Here is a 17500-nt window from a genome sequence, read left to right as displayed (position 1 = left end):
CAGAAGAGGGAATCAGATCCACTGGAGCTGGCGTTACATACTGTTGTTAGCTGCCATGTGGGTGCTGTGAATCAAACTTGGGTCCTCTACAACCTTCCCCCTCCTCCTTTTTTGAGACAGCGTTTTCCTGTAGCCCTAACTCATTATGTAGACTAGAGTGGCCTCAATCTCACAGAGATCTACCCATTTCTACCTCCCAAGTGCTGGGATTATAGGCATGCACCAGAAACTTGACTCTTATTCATGTCTTTTTTCAATATTTAATTTTATTTTATATGTATGAGTATATTGCAAGTTCACCTGTGTCATGCGATGTCGTAGGAGGTCAGAAGAGGGCATTGAATCTTTTGGAAGTGGAGTCACCGACAGTTGTTAGTTTCCATGTGAATGCTGGGAGCTGAACTTGAGTCTTCTGTAAGAACAACCAGTGCTCTTAACTGCTGAGCCATCTCTCCAGCCCTTATTTATGTTTTCAAAAGCACTTGGACTAGCAATTCCTTTTTTGTCGTTGTACTTTTTACAGCACTAGTGTGGATCCCAGGGTTGTCAACATGCTGGGTAAGTATTGTACTCTGAGCCACGACTCAGTCCAAATCTTCTTTCTTAAGTATATTTGTTTCTGTTTGCTTTGGCCTCTGAGATCTTAATATTTAGCTTAGAAAAAAATCCCTCTATTTAAGCAACACAGGGTACACCATTTGTTAACTGTTCACTGCTAACTTTCTTAATTACAGATTAAAACTTAGTTTTGAAACTAGTTCCTTTATTCCATGATGTTCTAAAATAAACATGTTTCCCATGGATAAGTTCCAACTTTGGGCTTTGACAGCAGTCTTAACTAACATTTGTGATAATTTTTATTTTATAGTTTCTCTACCTCACCCAAGAAGATGACACAATTGAGCTCTTTAAAAAAATATATTAGCATTGCTTTCTTTAAAAAAAAATCATGATTACTATGGAAAATTTATATATAGGTTGGAGAATTTGGAAAGGAAATGAATGCCAAGCTCACAGTGACATTGATAAAGTTCACAGTATTGTTGAAGCTTGGCAGTAAAGTTTTGTCTGGATTAACTACCCTGTCTCCCAGCAACATAGAGGCAAAGCAACAGTCAAGGGAAAGAACATCAAATGCTCACAGTTGGTCTTCACATCCTCTAGCTGGGGAAGCATTTGAGTTCAGTGCATAATTGACAGGTTTATTTCAGGGCTTCTGTTTGGCTAGGATCCCTTGTACTAATTCCTCTTCACTCACAGTCTTCCACAGTTTTTGAGTATGCAGCTAGGGGAACAGTTGCATCTCCCTGGAAAAAGTGCTGACTATTCAAAAGATCAAAAGTTCTAAGCTCATTAGTGAAAAAAATAGCAGTCATTTAACTGGTCGTTGCCTAATGTTAGAGAAGAGAATGTATACCCAGAGACTTGACCTAAGGGAAGAAAACACTTTCTCTAAGCATTGAGAAAAATGGAGTCATTTGTTTAATTAGGAGGCTTGGGAATGTAGCACTGGTACTCCCTCAGTGCCTAATTCACATCAGTTACAGGCAGTTGGGCTAATGAATTCCTGTTGGTACGTAAGTGGCCTGGGGCTCTTTGCTTCTCATTGCACTCCCCTGCCAATTCTCAGAACAGACAAAATAACTTACATGGTGTCTTTCAAGGGTACTTGAAATTGCAGGCTAATCTAGTCCAACTGTAGTTTTTTTTATTCCCGGTGCATCTCATGAAAGACCCATCTCTGGCTTGTGTAATATTTGTGTAACTTCTAGTCAAGTTGAACATTTTCCCCCTCTAGAGACTTGTGTATGTATATACTGAATGTTAAGTTCTTTGTGCTTCAGTTTTAAGAAGGAAAAAATAAGTAAATAAAACATGGCCTTGTCTTTAACTGAGTAAAGGTTAGGAACAGATATATAAACAGTAAGATAATTAGGGAGAATCCAGAAGGTCTGAAGCAGGGGATGTTGAACTTGGGGTAGTTAGAACCATGGAGAGTAATGCAAACAGTGTTGAAAGCTTATTAAAAGTAAGAATGACGAGGGCTAAGGAATATCTCAGCGGGAGAGCAGTTGCATGACGCCCTGAATTTAATCTCCCTGGAAAAAGTGCTGACTATTCAAAAGGTCAAAAGTTCTAAGCTCCTTAGTGAAAAAATAGCAGTCATTTAACTGATTGTTGCCAAATGTTAGAAAAGAGAATGTATACCCTGGAGACTTGACCTAAGGGATGAAAACACTTTCTCTAAGCACTGAGAAAAATGGAGCCATTTATAATGAGAAAAACAAAACAAAAAAATAGGAACAGAATTGAGTAAGTGTGCCAGTCCTGAATGCAGTGACACCAAAATTAGAAGAAAAAAAGGTTATGTCACATCCTTGAGATAAAAGGATGTTATGGTATGAGGTAAAGCTTGGAGAGATAAAATGGAATAGAATGTCAGTATGTTAATGCAGCCATAGGTTGCTTACCTTTGGTGTAGGACTCCAGAAGAGAAGATCTCAAGGAACAGGGCTCTTCATAGGATCTCTGCCTCTATCTCTTTGCTAACATGCCATCAGTCAGAACAGTTCACTCAAATGGGTGAACTCTGAGTAGAGCCTCATTTGATTGTCTGAAGTAGTATTGATACACAGACGTGAGGAAGTCATGGCCCTTTTTTTAAGGCATTGTCATAAAGGCTAGTTTGTAGCCTAGGCTGGCCTCAAACTAGAGCAGACTAGGATGATTGTGAATTTCTAATCTCTGCCTGTATGTTCCAAGTGCCAGGGTTACAAGCATGCACCACCATGTTCAGTTTATGTAGTCCTGGGGATCAAATCCAAGATTTTAGGTATTTCATCCCTAACATTATGGTAGCCATTTATATTTACTTTTATGTTGCTGTGATAAATCACCATGAACAGGGCAACCTAATAGGAAGAGTTTATTTTCACTGATGGTTCCAAAGGGGTAAATTCCATTATGGTGGGGGAGACATGGCAGGAAGTAGCCAGAGCAGAAAGCTGAGCACTCACATCTTCAAGCAGGCACAGGAAGCATAGACAGCAAGTTGAATTGGGACAAGGTTATGAACTTTCAAATTCCACCCCTAGTGATATGCTTTCTCCAGAGAAGCTCTACCATGTGAACTTTCACTACCAACAGGGGACCAGGTGTTCAAATACTTGGAGCCTATGGAGGATATTTCTCATTCAAACCACCACACCATCCTTTTTGCAATATGCCATAAAGCCATTAGAGTCTAAGTAAGAGGATGGTTTTATTTAGATACATTTGACTTTAAAAATAATTGCATATAATCAAAGCATGCAGGTTGGTAAGTTTGGACCTTTATACCCACAAAACCATGACTACCATCAAGATAGACCCCCAAATTTCTTCATGTATATCTGTTATCCATCCCCATTGTTCTCCAGCCATCTAATCATTTGCTTCAGTAGAAGTAGATCTTGCCTCGCTCAGTGGATTTAATTTTTATTATCTTATGTGTATGAGTGTTTTGCCTGCATATGTGTAAATACACCACGTACGTGCCCATGGAGACCAAAAAAGGGTGTTGGATGCTCTAGAACTGGAGCTACAGACAGTTAGCTGCCGTGTGGGTGCTGGGATCTGAATCTGGGTATTCTTTGAGAGCAATCAGTGTGCTTAACCACTGAGCCACCTCTCCAGCCCAGTCAGTGGCTTTTTTTTTTTTTTTTTTCTGAAATTGAGCACATCAAATTTTCTGCAAAGAATCAAAGGCCTGTTTCCAAGCACTAGTTTACTTTTCCTACTCCTTTCCTCTGTCCCCCATAGATTTATCTCTCCATTCATGCCATGTTCTGGTGCAGCTCATGATCAACATGAGGTCTGTGCGTTCACTTATGTGGAGTCTAGTGCTTGGAAATGTCAAACTGTTGCATGGAATGTGCTAGAGATTAGAAGGAAACTTGATTTGTGATTTCAAGAAGCTAAAGAGAATTGTCTTGGAGACCAAGTCCCCTTCTTTGATATTTCAATTCTTCATAGAGTTTCTTAGACATTTACAATAAGTAGTTCACGTTTGAAGAGTTTCAAAAGAACAGTTTACTGGATTTTCTTTTTATCTTCTTAAGGCAGAATAAACCACCAATACTTAAACATTTACTCTGCTTCAGACTTTGAAGTTTGAAACTGGATAGGTGAAAGCGCTGAACTTTCTGAGTCCTACATAAATACCAACATTCATTCACTTACTTATATACAGTCCTTAATCTTTATATGTTGGCATTGGACATAGGAAAGGACTTCTCTTTGTATGGCATCCTGTATGAATGACAGTATTTTCAAGAGAAAATATTTGACCCATAATTGGATCACAGATGTCTTTGCTGCCATCTGTTCTCTTGTTTGGAATAGGACTGATGGTAAACTTGAGTTGAATTTGGCTTGTAGATGGGAAGGACTTGAGCTAGATCCCTGTGTTTGAGTCATGGCATGCAGACCCAGCCAACCTTGTGGAAATGGTTACATTACCCTTTTATTTGTAGAAGGAATTGTACCCAATTGGCTGTATGCTTCAGATCTAAGGAACATAAAATTCTTCCAAGAAAAAGGAACATCAGTAAAAGGAATAATGTTTTTTACTCCAAAGGAAGTCACTGAGGGGCAGAACTAGTATGGAAAGTCTTCCTTCAGGATCAAATAGTGAAAATTTTCAGAGAACATTTCTAGCTAATGGGTTCTGTGAATCATTTTTCAAAATGGAAATAATAGTACGTTCCTCATGCATGATGTGAAAATTAGGTGAGTCAACAGATAAAATAATGCTCTGATACACTGAGCAGGTAAAAGTACCTGCTGTGAACCCTGACAAGCTGAGTTCAGTCCCTGGGACCTACATGGTGGAAAGAGAACCTACTCCAACCAGTTGTTCTCTGACCTCCCCATGCACACTGTAGGAGACATATACACAAATAAGAAAATAAATGTAATTTTTTAAAAAGCCCAGGGGTTCAGTTTAGTAAATACTTATTCAGGATCATCAACAACTGTGCTTTGGAATTACTTTTCTTCTAAACATCAACTCTTCTTGAAATACGGATTCTTGACAAAAATGCATAATCTAATCGATAAGAAATTAAAGCAAAAAGCACTCTGGAGGTTGGAGGCAGGAGAACCAGGAGTTCAAGACCAGCCTGGGCTGCACAACAGTAAATAAAACGTAAAACAGTGTGCTTAATACTGTCCTTGGTTGGCCTTAGTTTCCTAAATCTTCATGGTGGACTCTTTTTCACAATTTAGAGTTTAAATAAAAACTATACTCTAGAGACCTAATTATCAACCACTTTATCATACCCCACTTCTCACAGCATTTGTACCTTGAGGGTCAAGAGAACCCCCTCAAACCTCTCTCATCATCTACTAATGCAGTCTTTGGCAAGTTATTTCATTTTTCTGTGTCTCTGTCATCTGTATTAAGACAATAACAGTCTTGATGAGTTTTACAGAAGGCTTATGTATGAGACTCTGCAAACAGGTTCAGAGATTGTAAGCAGTCAGCCATGTGCTCTTCCCCCTTTTAACCCTAAAAACTCACCCCTTTCAATGTAGTAACTTGTATTATTGTGGTGTAAGGAGCAAGGAAGGATACATCACCCATCACCAAAACATCAAAATTGAAGAAACAGCAAGAGCAGATCAGGCTATTGGTCAGATAGGACTATATGCATCTCCAGAGTGTAGCCTTTGGACATGTGAGGTGGGTGCTGCATTCATAAGAAACTTCACCCTTGGAATAGTTTAACTAGGAGTGGGCCCGATGTTAATTCTGAGGTGTACTTATTTTAGAACTGTTCTTTCAAAACTGAACTCTAATCTTCATTCTATTCTGTTCTACTCTCTTCTCCTCAACTGCCTAACAAAGGGATCTCCTCTTATTTATTGAACAGCATATCAATCATAGTATCAGAAGTTGAAAACAGTATTACAAAAGAAAGAATTGTTTTTCCAACCTTACTAACACAGAGCACCACAAAAAGCTAAAGACAGATGTCATTAACCCACGTCTCTATGTTGCTTGTATCATTTGTTAGGGGAGACATTTGTAATGTCATTGTTTTCATTGATGAACATTGTCTCAGTATTCATGACTCATACATTTCTCTGAGTCAGTGGCAAAACTGAGTCACAAATAGGGAACATCGTATAAGATTAAAACTAGGCTTTCAGTTTAGCTTATAAGGGCTAATTACACTGGGATTCCAAATCATTGTAGGGTTAATTATACTGTTCTTCTTAGATGGAGCATATAGTTTAAATATCCTCAAAACATAGTTAACTTAGTTTATAAGGTTATGTAAAATTTCAATTTGTAAAGGCTTGTTGCAAAAAATCACATTTTCCAAGTAATTCCCAAAGGCACATAGAAAGCCACCTAAGGAAAGGGTTCCCTGTCCAAGACTCAGACCTCTGAATAGTCTTAGGAGTACTGTGTGCTAGAGCTTAGACTTGGGGAACGCAGAAGAGAATTTTCTTATACCTAAAACCTAAGGGGTGGGGTGGACTGACCCTGGTAGTTAATGCAGAATCATAAGATCAAAATGCTGAGAATAAGTGACTTAAGTGTTCATCTTTAAATGGAGGCGTCAATATTATACCTCTTCTCAAAGCTCAAGAAACATTAAAGAAGAGGGGCAGAAAGAATTTAAGAGCCAGAGGAAAGATGAATGTAGAGAATTGCCTTCTCCATATGACATAACCATTGCACGAACTCAGCAACTTTGGTTACTTGTGCAAGATCAAGCTATTCAAACCTCTAGCATAGATATGAAAGGGGCTCCTGAGGGCTGGCCACACCTCTAGTTAAAGAGCTATTGGCGATTAAAGACTCCTGGGGGAAGAAGAGTCATTTTTCTTTGGGACTGTGGCTGCTGGTGTGTTGGTAGGTTGACTGCACTGAGATGACCCCACACATATGTGTATGTGGGAAGCAGTTACAGGACTCAATGTGTTACTAAAAAGGAAACACGAAGAGCCAGGCATGGTGGTGCACGCTTTTAACCCCGGCACTTGTGAGGCAGAGAATCTGAGTTTGAGGCCAATCTTGTCTACATAGTGAGTTCCAGGCCAGCTGGGTCTACAGTGCGACCCTGTCTCAAAAAAGACACAAAAAAAGTAAGAAAACATGAAGGTGGGAAGGGGACATGGGGAATTCCAAGGGGAAGTGGGAATTGGGGGTGGATATCATCATGGGGAATTCCAAGGGGGTGTGGGAATTGGGGGTGGATACCATCAAGATACATTATCGATAATCTTACTGAGCAACCTCCTATGCTGAAAAAGTCTCATCAGAGCACCCTTTTGGTCTGTCTCTACTCCTCAGGCTGTAGATAAAGAGGTCTTGGAGGGTGGGTTGTTCCAGAAAGGAGATAGACCCCAATCCCTGCACCATAGAATCAGGAGACCACTGAAAGGTGATACTTCAGGTAGAAAAGGCTTTATAATTCTCATTAGCAGATGAAACGTCCACTGTGGAGGTAAAGGATTCAGAATAAGAGAATAGAATCCCAGTCGGGAATAATAATTTAGCAGACCAGTTACAGAATAGAGCAGGATATCATTGGCATGGGTGTCTGAACAGGCAGACTTGAGTATCTGAGGAAGTTCACTGAAGTAATGGGGGATTTCTGTTTCCTTGCAGAAAGTCACCCTCAAAACCTTTTGACTTTAGGGGGCTGGGAAGATGGCTCAGTGGTTAAGAGTACTGCCTGCTCTTGTGGAGGACCCAGGTTTGGATTCCAGCACCCATATGGCAGCTAACAACTGTCCTTAATTCCAGTTCCAGGGGATCTGATGGCCACTTCTGACCTCTGTAGGCATTGCGTGACTTGGGTGCACTTACATGCAGGCAATACACTTATACACATAAAAATAAACAAAACAAACTTTGAATCAAAGAATAGGTCAGGCAGATTAGCCAAGATAGTAGAAGTAGAAGACCACAAAGCTGAGGGCTTATGGTGATTATGTAGTGCAGTGAGTAACATGGCCACAAACAAGTCATAGGCCATCACTGTCAGCAACACACTATCCAGTACAGAAAAGGCCGTGAAAAAATACGTCTGGGTGAGGTGACCTTCATACGTGATGGCTTTGTTCTGTACCTTGATGTTCACCAATATCTTAGAGATTGTGGTGGGAGTGAAACGAATGTCTATGAAAGAGAGATTGGAGTGGGCAGGTGGGACTCAGTGCTGATGGGCAGGGTAATGAGAGTGTTCCCTACAACACAGACCAGGTACATGGACACAGACAGCCCCAACACAAGGGGCTGGATGTTGTTTTCTTTTGACAATCCCAGTAGCTTGAATTTTAAGTAACTATTAGATTCTCTGGCTCCATAAAGCTTCGGAAGTTGTCTGGAAAGATGCAAACACTTAAAAGCACTTAAAATGAGAATATGCCATACATTTCAAATTCACTTATGAAACATTGTGTTTTATCACTGTTTTTGTTAGCCTTGCCGACCAAGACCTCTGCGTCCACCACCACTGTCTCAATTCTGCATATTTATAAAGAACATTATATGCTATGCAGGTATTTCCACTGCGTCATTTCTGTCTGATAATAATCCATCTCTGCTCTCAAGAACAAAGTGTTTTCAGAGTCATCTCGGTATCTTGTAGTCACTCTCTCTTCCAATCCCAGGGAAATATGGAGATAGATAATTTTGGAATGCTGAATTTGAAGATGTCTTATTATCCTTATATCACAATCCAGGGTTTTGAAATAGACTATCCTGACTCAAGCTTGACTCAAGGATATTGTACAAGTATTTTTAAGGAAGTCTATTGTCAGTCCAGTCTCACTGTATCCCTCTATCTACATCATAATATGTCTTAATCCAGGATTGCAAAGATGGCTCAGATGCTGATAGCGTTGGCTGCTCTTGCAAAGGATCTGGGTTTGATCCCTAGCACTCACATAGAGGCTAAGAATTGTCTGTAACTCTAGTTCTAGGAGATCAAACACCCTTTTCTGGTCTCTGAAGGCATTGTACACACATGTGCAATGTGTGCATTATATGCAGGCAAAACATTAAAAAAAAAATGACGGGCTGGAGAGATGGCTCAATGGTGGCTAGTAGTTGTCTGTAACTCCAGTTCCAGGGGTATCCAACTCCATCTTCTGACCTCCACAGGCATTGCACAACACAGGTGAATTTCCATATATGCAGGCAATACACTCATACACATAAACTAAAAATAATGTATTTTAAAACAAAAAAAATATGGCTTAATCCTAAAAATCAGTTCAGGAACTCTATTATGCATTCTCATTGTTCCCTGCATATTTATGTTGTTCTTAAATTATACTGAGGTGACTGTGTCTTTCCTATTACATTTTCTTTTAATATTTCTAGCACTGAGCATAGTATTGGTCCATTTAGTCCTGGGTTCCATAGGTTCCACTTTCATGGATCCAACCAACCACACATAAAAGTATCTGAGTTGCAAGACTTGAGTTTGATCCTCATTAGTGAGAGGAAAAGAAAAACAAAAACAGCAGCATCAAAATTGACTAGGCATAGTCATGCGTGTTTATAATCACACTACAAAGGATACTGAAGCCTAAGTCTCAAATTTGAGGCCAACCTGTGATACATAGCAAAACCATATCTAAAAGAAAATTAAAATTGATAAAAGAATGTCCTGAATGTATGCAGATTGTTTCTTGAAGCTGCCGCCTAAAAATCATAGCACTTACATTTTATTATGTATTATATATTACCTAAAGGTGATTTAAAGTATACAGAAGGGAGTATGTAAGTTCCTTGTAATTGCTGTACCACTTCATAGAAGGTATTTGATAGGCTGATTTGAAAACATGCTGAAGAGATTAAAGTCTCAGGTGCAGAGGAATGAGTATAGCAAATACTTACTCTATAAGTATTTGTTGATTAAATAACAAATATTCCAAGTTGAAATAGAGGAAATTCCTTCTCATAAAACCTTTACTTCGGCTGGTGATATAACTCAATGGTTGAGTGGGTACTCTTTGTGTGTGAGACTTGGGGTACAATAGTGAGCATCACAAAAACAACAAAACACTATAAACCACCCTTTGACTAAAAACAGAGGCACGTTTTATCATTAAAGTTTTTGAGTTGAAAATAAAGGAAATGCCTACTACATTTATTTTGCTTTATGTAAAAAGTCTTCATCTATGTTTTGGTATTGATTTCTGAGAGGTACATGATGGAATTTCTCAGCTCCAACAACTTCAATTTTATACATAATTATGTCAGATAATGTTTTCCATTAAGTTGAAATGCGCTTTATAAGTTGCATGGTCTTTATTTCGCTGAAGATCGTTTCTTGCTGCTACAATAATCTTTAGATACTTGATCATGTCTACATGACAGCACACATCTCATATTTTACTTAACCCACAATCATATTTTACTTAACTCACAATCATTTGAGCTCTCACTACAAGCCAAATGGTACATTATGACAAAGGACAGAAAGATGAGAGTCAACTGGATATGGTATACACCTGTACACCCAGCACTTGGAAGACTGAGGTAGGAGGGTAGAACGTTTCAGCCTAACCTAGTCTCCATGTCCTGTATAAGATATGTACAAATCCATTTGCTGCTTTATTCACAGTAGCAAAGGAGTGAAATCAGCCTGGATGTCCAACTGATGAATGAATAATTAAAATGTGGTACATATATGCAATATAATTTTATTCAGGACATAAAGAAAAATATGAAAATGAATGGGACTGGAGAATATATTAGTTGAAGTAACCAAGGCTCAGAAACTACGCTCCAGTGTGTAAATCCTAGCTTTCCATTTTTATACATCTGCATTTATGTGTGGATGAGTGTTTGTACAGGCAGGACACTAGAAAGAAGCCAACAAGGAGAATAAAGAGGCTTTAAGGGAGAGGTGGAGCAGGTAATCAAACAGATACACATGAAAACAAGAAATATTAGGGGTGGAAGATCTTAAATGGGAGTGGGCACCATGATGTGGGATAGAATGAGTGGTGATACAATCAAAGCTAAATATGTATGAAATAGCATAAGGAAATCTATTAGTTTGTAAACTAACCCAGAAAAACAAACAAACAAAAACAAACTTTATCTCTAAGAATGCCCTATGTAGTTTCATAGCCCTATGCCTTTGGACTTACCCGCCCTCTTTACTTGGAGTTCTCCATTATCTGGAAAAACAACAACAACAAAACTGTCCGTCTGTAGTTTTTATTTTCTTTTATAGTGCTGGGGATGGAATTCAGGGCAGGAACTCTACCACTGACCTGAATATCCTGCATTCTTTCCTAAAAGTTTCATTGATATTCCCAGGCAAGGAGGACCATTTGCCTTCAGATGTGCCTTGTAGAAAGCAGGCCTACATATGGAATATGACCTCAGATTGCAACCTCACATCTTTGTCTAGATATGTTGTCCTAAGCAAATAATAGAAACCGCCTATTTGTGTTTAGTACTTATTTCTATTAGGCGTGGAGGAAGTGCTCCAAAAATATGATATTGTCTCCTCTGGAAGATCCATTCAAGTAAAGAGGGTTATGAAAGGAAGCCCAGAATCTGAGAGACAAGAAAAGGGGAGACTTAAAGATAGAGACAAGGATGTAGGCTATAGTGGAGTTTGGAGAACTCTGTTGCCCTGTTGATTTCAGTACACTTTGCCTCAGTCTGTTTTTCTGCCTGTGCACCAAGAAAATGCATGAGTGAAATCTTTGGCTACTCTCTCATCTCTTTGCTATGTTTATAGTTCCTTCTGACCAAAAGCTATTCCAATAGCATGGGATTTCTGAGGATATGTCTCTTATGTCTACTTTTCCCAATGGAGAACAAATAATGATATCATGTGCCCAGAGGGACAGGTACAGGCAGCTAAGCACAAGGCTCTGGGCAAAACTGGCACCTGGAAAAGCCCATGATCTGGATTAAAGGGTACAGAATTATTATTTGGGGATTTAAATCTTATCATTTCTCATTAAGTAAATTACTGTTTTGACTGTCTATTTCTAGACCTTCTTTCCTGGTGTTGAAGAGTGACCTGTTCTTCCATATTTCTCCCATGGAGCCACATAGAAGATTTACCCATTTCACTTTCAGCTCCACATTCCAGTTCGACTGGGCTTTTTCTTCATAAAGCAGTTCTCTTCTTGGGAGTGCCCTCCTGGAGTACCTAGCTTCATTTAGGAATACCTCATCCCATCTCCAGCTCATCTACAACTTTAACATTAAGAAACCCTTTTAAATCAAGTCTTCTTCTGTATCTAGATCCTAAAGAGATCGCTGAGAAACCCAGAGATAAGAAACATAAAGCTTTTAAAAAAATTATTATGAATATCCAAGGGGATTTTTTTTTATACAAAAGAATCTACAAGATGAACTCATAGAAAAAAGCATAAGATGGAGTGCTTTATCAATCATAAACTTCAGTATGTTTTTTATCACTATGACAAACTGCTTTAAACAACTTGAGGAGTGAAAGATTTTGCATGTCATTCCCTCAGAGTCTTCATCTCCTAGCTAGTTGACACTATACCTTTTAGGCCACAGTGAGAGACCACATCATGATGGGGAACTCCTGATAGATTAAGAGTGCTCAGCTCATGTCCAGAAAATAGAGACAGGAACAGGCAGAGGCCAGGGTTATACCTTTCAAAGATATGCCTACCCCCCCCATAATCCACATTGACAATTAGATCCTTCTTTGACAGCTTCTACCTCTTGTCAGTATTCTATTCAACTGAGTTCATCCAGGAATTAAACCATTGATGAAGTCAGAACCTTCATAATGTAACGACCCTGCAGAAACACCACCTCTGATCACCATTGAACTGGGAACCAAACCTCAAACTTTGTGGGGATAACTGAGATCCAAAACAGCAGTATAAGAGTGACACAATATAAAATTTTCAATTGCAGTGACTGAAACAATGTGAGGAGCTGGAGAAGCTTGTTGTCTCCCCCCGCCCCCACTGAAGGCCTGACGAATTCCAAGAGATCTGCTAGTCTTCAGTCTATGTTGGAATCTGAAGAAATTGGTCACAGCAGCCAGACAAAGTGAGAGAGAAGGCGAGGCACAACAAAGCAAGAGCTTCCTTCTACCATGCCCTTTTATATGACTGTCATCAGAAAGCAATGCCCATATTTAGGGTGGGCCTTCCAGCTTCAGTTGATCCAATCAAGGTCTCATTTCAGTTAATCCCAGATCCAGTCAAATTAATACCCAGGATTAGCTATCACAAGTCCACCCCTTGTCAACTTGACATCCAATAGCTTCTCCTTTTGTCATGCTTAATTTTCAAATGAAAACAATAGCAAGGTCAACATGATATAACTATCTCACCATACAATGATCAAGGCATTATATATCTTAGAGTAGGTAGGAAGGTTTTCAAAGAATGCTTAGTCCTTTAGTATCTCATAAACTGAGTGCAATAATGTAGATTTACAACATGTCACTACTTGACACATCTCAATTACGCATTCAAAAGGGAACAACACAAATATTTGCTTAGTATATGTGTATATATGGACAAGCATATTCTTTTTTTTTTTTTTTTTTTTTTTGGAGGGTTTTCCATGGTTTCAATAGCTATTGTTTAAAGTTGAAATATATGTGTGCAAACAGTGTTCTTAACCAAATAGGACACAAACGTGTCAATTACAATCCACTGGTGTTTCTGCAGCTGGCCATGTGTCCTTAGCTGATATTTAAAATTACCTTCCTCTACTACCCATTCTATATTTCTTCCACTATCAGCAACCACTTCTGCAGGTCTTGGCACTTTTCCTCAAAGAGTGACCTATACCTTCATCACTGAAGGTTCAGGGTCATTTGTTTTATCTGGATTGGGTTGTTGCACTTTCCCATTGACTTTAATCACAGGACATGGTAACAACAAAAGGCACTCTAGGGAATCTCCTGACTTCTAGACATTATCCTTATTTCCATTGTGGAAAACAGTCCTGTTTCCCTGGTAGTGTGGGTCAATCACTCCTCCTAATATTGCTATTCCTTTCTTAGCCTGTTGACTTAAAGGTATCAGAAGCCCAAAGTGGTCAGGGGGAAGTCTTAGCTTCCAGTTCAATAGAATGTTTGTTGTGTCTCCTTGCAGAAGCACTCCCCTTTCTGGGTCCAGAACTTCTAAGCCAGCAGAGTGCAGTCATGGGTACAGGAAGCAAAATTTTCCTAGTGGATCATGAGTGGTAGTGAGTGGAATCATTCCCACTTCCATCCATTGATTCCTGGCTATAGGAGAAACAGTACCATATATTGGGCACTAATTCAAAGCATTATACTGCCTTCTGGATGATCTTTCCCCATCCCTCCAGGATACTGCCACCTAATTGGCACTGTGTGTCTTTCAGAGGCAATTCCATTGCTCTCTCATGCCAGCTGCTTCAGGATGGTGGGGAACATGTTAAGACCAGTGGAATCCATGACCATGCACCCACTGTCACACTTTGGCTATGACGTGATTTCCTGGGACAGAAGCAATGCTGTGCAGAATACCATGATGGTGATAAGGCATTCTGTAAGTCCCTGGATGGTAGTTTTGGCAGAAGCATTACATGCACAAAAGGTAAATCCATAACCAGAATAAGTATTTGTCCTGTAAGGGCAAAGTGTTTTCCTCTCCAAGGTAGATGTGGTCCAGTATAGTCAACCTGCCACCAGGTTGCCAGGTGGTTCACCCTGGGGAATAGTGCCATATTGGGGGCACCAGTGTTGATCTCAGCTGTTGGCACATCTGGCACTTAGCAGCAGCTGTAGCCGGATCAGCCTTGGTGAGAGTCCATGCTGTTGAACCCATGCATAACCTCCATCTCTGCCACCGTGGCCACTTTGTTCATCCAGTCCCATTGAGGAATGACAGGGATAGCTGGAAAAAGAGGCTAACTAAATGGATCGTCTGCTCTACTTGATTGTTGAACTGATCCTCTGCTGAGATCACCTTTTTATGAACATTTACATGAAACATAAGTATATTTACATCCTTTGCCCTTTCGGAGAGATCTGTCCACATACTACTTCTCCAAATGTCTTTCTCACCAATTTTCCAGTCATGCTCCTTCCAAGACCCTGACCATCCATTCGAAACATTGACTACAGTCCATGAATCAGTAATTAATTGCACTTCTGGCCATTTCTCCTTTCAAGGAAAATGCACGACCATGTACACTGCATGATGTTCTGCCCACTGTGAAGACTTTCCTTTACCAGTCCTTCAGGGTTGTTACAGAAATTGAGTGTAATGCTGCAGCTGTCTGCTTCTGAGTGGTACCTGCGTAGTGTGCAGAGCCACCTGCAAACCAAACCCTAATCTTCTCTCCCTCAGTCAACCGATCATAGGTCACACCCCATGAAGCCATAGGTACTTTCTTGAGAACAGAAGGCATTCATTTGTTCTAGAGCTTTTCTGCTTATACAGATCAAATAAAAACTTAGTAGGCTTCTTATGTATTTGGTTCCTGGAAACACCATGATTGATTAGCCAGTACCAAAGGTCCATTCAGGTCATGCCATTATAAGCATTGTTTTGCCTTTGCTACCCATTATGATAGGTATGCTCACCTGTGGCAATTCAGTATTGCCACCTGACCCCTACTCTGAAGTCCTGTTAAACCTATTATATTACATTTAATTGATGCAACCGAGCATCGGCATCTCCAACTCTAAGATCTGGCTCAAGGAAAGAGCAAAAACAAAGCTCACACAATAAATATTCTATTGAACTGGAAGCTAAGACTTCCTCCTAGCCACTTTGGGCTTCTGATGCCTTCTGGCCTCCACAGGCATTGCACACATGTGGTGCACTTATGTACATGCAGGCAAAACACGTGTACATAAGATAACAATAAAATATTTTTAAAAATCAGTTAATACTAAGATTCCTAAACATAAAATTTTCTATCAATTTCTGTCCTTCATCATCCTCCATGTTTAGAAACAACTAGATCCTTGAAGACAAAAGTACTTAACCTAAAGATGCTATAAATCAAACTGACACATCAGCAACATAATTACTGCATGTAATTAATGTCACTAAAAGAATACAGATAGGAGGGAATGCATTTGTTATTGGCTGTATAATTCAGTTCAATTAGACTCCAGGTTTATACTTTGTCAATCTATTGAAAGTAATCTTTGCTCATATTTTTTAGACTAATCAAAATAATACAATATTTTTCTTTGACATTAAATGCAGAGAAGTTGCATGTAGAGTTCAGTTTGTATTTTTACTAAATCAAGATAAGATATTTTATAAGTCCAGATAAACTCATATCTTTATAATAAAACAAATCCTTTCCTTAGTTCTGTGGTTGTCAGTTTATATACTCACTTGTAAAGATTTGGAGCTGAAATCCATAAATCCATAAATAATCCATGTTTGTCTTTTGGGATCTGAGTCACCTCACTTTGGTGTAATATTTTCTAATTCCATCTTTCTTGCAAACTTTATGATTTCATTTTTCTTTACACCTGGATAGAATTCCATTGTGCATATGTACCACATTTTCATTATTTACTCATCATTTGAAGGACATGTAGGTTGTTTTCCTTTCCTAGCAATTGTGAAAAGAGCAGCAGTGAGTATGAATGAGCAAGTATCTTGGTAATAGGATTTCAAGGGTTTTGAGTATTTGCCCAGGATTGATATAGCTAGATCATATGGTAGATCTACGTTTAGCTTTTGGAGAGTTCTCCACAGTGATTTCCATAGTGGCTGCACCCATGTTCAATCACTTCAGGATTCCTATTTCCCCTTTTCTGGAGAGGAAGGTTTGGAAATGATGGAAATACTGTACTGATATATGAAATTTTCCATAAATTATAAAACGAAAGTAGGGCATAGTGGTGTATGCCTTTAATACTGGCACTCAGAGACAGAGAAAGAAAGATCTCTGTAAGATCAAGTCTATCCTGATGGGTGTATCTAGGCTCATTTTCTTCTCTACTGGGTTTGGGTTTCATTTGTTGTTGCTTTTCAAGTGTCTTGAGTTGCAATGTTAAGTCATTTATTTGTTTTCTTTCTGATTTTTTCATGTAGGCACTTGGAGCTTTAAACTTCCCTCTAAGGACCACTTTCAGCGTGTCCCAGAGGTTTTGTTGTGTTGTATTGTACTTTTCTTTAGTTCCAGGAATCCTTTTCTTTCTTTCTTAATTTGTCTTTTGACTCATTTCATCATTCAGGAATGTGTTGTTTAATCTCCATGTGTTCATGTGGTGACTAGGGCTTCTTTCGGTGTTGATTGTATGCTTTATTGCATTGTGGTCTGATAGAATGCATGGAATTATTTCAACCTTTTTGTTGGTGCTTGGGTGGAATACTCGGTAGATGTCTGTTAGGTCCATTTGATGTGGTGTTGTTAAATTGAGATGTGTTTCTGTTTACTCTCTGCCCTGTTGACCTATCTAATGGAGACAGTGTGGTATTCAAGTCCATTACTATTAATGAGTTGGGATTAATCTGTGTTGTA

General features: G+C 39.2%; 1 protein-coding gene and 1 pseudogene across 3 annotated transcripts in view; both read left to right on the top strand.

The window, feature by feature from the left end:
- Znf317 (zinc finger protein 317) overlaps positions 1–17500 on the top strand; it is a 65053-nt gene that overhangs the window by 28154 nt on the left and 19399 nt on the right. The window contains exon 9 of one of the 3 annotated variants that reach the window (XM_029561307.1): positions 12938–13327. The exons of 1 other annotated variant lie outside the window; for it this stretch is intronic. The gene's annotated coding sequence lies outside the window, so the exon portion shown is untranslated. Of the gene's footprint in view, positions 1–12031; positions 13328–17500 lie in introns of those variants that run through there. One more of the 3 variants, XM_017797062.2, reaches the window with a different exon arrangement.
- LOC103729782 overlaps positions 10469–17500 on the top strand; it is a 28250-nt pseudogene continuing 21218 nt past the window's right edge.

The sequence above is a fragment of the Nannospalax galili genome, unplaced genomic scaffold (assembly GCF_000622305.1).
Source record: "Nannospalax galili isolate Female #2095 unplaced genomic scaffold, S.galili_v1.0 scaffold470, whole genome shotgun sequence".
NCBI classification, from domain to species: domain Eukaryota; kingdom Metazoa; phylum Chordata; class Mammalia; order Rodentia; family Spalacidae; genus Nannospalax; species Nannospalax galili.
The sequence above is the reverse complement of the archived record's forward strand: the minus strand, read 5'-3'. Positions and strand labels throughout refer to the sequence as shown.